Consider the following 2,359-nt stretch of genomic DNA (forward strand, 5'->3'; position numbering starts at 1 on the left):
CACATGACATTATATCATCGAATGACAGTGAAATGAAAAGGGCTTCTATGATGATATTTATATGAATTCAGTCACTATTTGGTTGACAAAAAATTGTCAGTATACTGAGACATACAGATTCCTGAAATGAATGATTTTATAGGAACAATTCAATGTTAGGTCATTGGCACAAAAATATTTTTCATAAAGAGTCCAGAATTATGAACAAAAGATTATAAAAATAAATAAAACAAAAATATATTTTATTTTCATTGTTCATATGACAAGTTACAAAATCTTATGCTATGAATATATTACTCTACACAACTTGAGAACCCACCAAACTGTACTGTAAACAAATGAATATCATAAAATAAATGTTTCCCCAATTGCCCAGGTATAATATTGAACCAGATAAATTTGATAAAAATGTTTTAATTGGTATTAACATATTAACTACTTATAATTTTAAGCTTCATGGATTGAAATTAGTTCAAAATATAGAGACCAATATGGAGAAATTGTCATATTTTAAGAGGATGAGACAACTATCCTTTCTATCATCTCATTTATATTGAAAGAAAAAATCAAAATAAAGAAGAATAAAAATTTTTTTTAATGAATTTGTGTGTTATCTTTGCACAGGGGCCATGCTAATCTTCTCTATATCCTTCCAATTTTAGCATATGTTCTGCCAAAGCTAGCACAAGAATAAAAATTTTTAAACATTTTGTACAACTCTAAAGTATTATTTTACCAGCATGAGATTATTAAAGGACATTGAAAAATGAATGAAGGAAAATGAAATTACAAAGGAAAATCCAAAAGAAAAACCAAAACAAAACACAATTCCATAATACCCTTTTAATTACATAAAGAGTAAGTCATCATATAGTATAAATCACTGTTGATCTAGCAGTGATAGAGGAACATCGGCCTCAAAGAGATAATCGTTCCTGGGGGAAAATAAGAAGTTCCCTTTCCTGTACTAACTCTTGGTCATGCCATCTTGAAGACTAAACATTCAATAAATGAATGACAGGGAAGAGGTATACACATGCCAGACAGATATAAAGATAGGGTCACCCAATGGAAGGCACAGTTTCAAGTAGCACATGCCCTAAGAGAAGACAGTCAGCTTTAGATTCAAGAGAAAGTTAACATTGACAGCTGAGAGTTGTGCCACTGCTGATTTCATGGAAAAAGAATAATCTTTCAGGATCCATAGCTGAACATTTCCCTGGCACTGTGTTTGTTACACAAATTCCCCATTATCATTTTTTTATTTGTTACTTCCATTATTGCAGGTATGATCATTATTTTGAGGGAGAGGGTTTTTCCATATTTGTTTTGGGAGGAATAAATTGTAGTTACTTTTTTAAAACCATATCTTCTTTTGAAAAGTTCTTTCTAAAAGTTAATGACGTCTAATAACTATTAATGAGATGCCCTCTAATAGGAGCTCAGGAGGTAAGTGCAAAAGAGTTGTCCCTTGTAAATTTTTTAAAATTTTATTTATTTGAGGCAGTGAGGTTAAGTGACTTGCCTAAGGTCACACAGCTAGGTAATTACTGCCTGATGTTGTAGTGGTGCTCTATCCACTAAGCCACCTAGCTGCCCCCTGTAAACTGAAGGAGTAGTGTTCTAGGGTTTGAATCTACTTTGGGGAAGCCCTTTAGATTCTGTTGTTAAATAGCAAATGAAATGACAAAGTTAGGGGATCAGGATGGAAGAAGATGGTCTTCTAATGTTTGCTAAAGAAAATCTCAAAAGGATGATGGCTATGAATCTAAAAGAGTTGGACCTGCATCTTATATTTGGATGGAGAAATTATTTAAATATGTTATCATTCAATTATAGAAAGCAGTTATTTTATTCATCTGGGCAATTATCTGTAGAAGATTTAATATAAAAATATAATAGAAGGATGATGGGTTGTCTTCTGATTATTTCTATCAGAACTCTACCAAGAATGTGAGAAGAATAAGACCATTTCATGTTATATACTCATGCATGCATGTGTCCATAAATATATGAAAATGCATATATGCATATACACAGGTGCATGCAAATGTTCGCGTGTGTATATATGTGCACATGCATGTATGTGTACTTATATGTTTGTTTCCATATATATACAACCACTTTATAAAACATGTTATATAGAATAGGTTATTTGATATTCACAGTAACCCTAGGATGCAATTATTCTTCCAATTTTTCTGAGCTGAAGGGCTAAGTGACTTATCCATATACTATAGCTAGGAATTTTGATCTCACTATCTTCTAAATAACAGTCACTTTACTAGAAAAAATCACCACTGGCATTATCCTCTTACATTCATATAGCACTTAAAGTTTTGAAAGCACATTTGTCTCT

General features: G+C 31.7%; 1 non-coding gene across 1 annotated transcript; it reads right to left on the reverse strand.

Moving 5' to 3' along the window:
* Positions 1-579: 579 nt before the first annotated feature.
* LOC141515683 (U6 spliceosomal RNA) lies at positions 580-686 on the reverse strand. Its single transcript, XR_012476441.1, has one exon. It is a non-coding gene; the product is annotated as a U6 spliceosomal RNA (small nuclear RNA).
* Between the last annotated feature and the right edge of the window lie 1,673 nt (positions 687-2,359).

Source organism: Macrotis lagotis, chromosome 2 (genome assembly GCF_037893015.1).
Source record: "Macrotis lagotis isolate mMagLag1 chromosome 2, bilby.v1.9.chrom.fasta, whole genome shotgun sequence".
Taxonomy (NCBI): domain Eukaryota; kingdom Metazoa; phylum Chordata; class Mammalia; order Peramelemorphia; family Peramelidae; genus Macrotis; species Macrotis lagotis.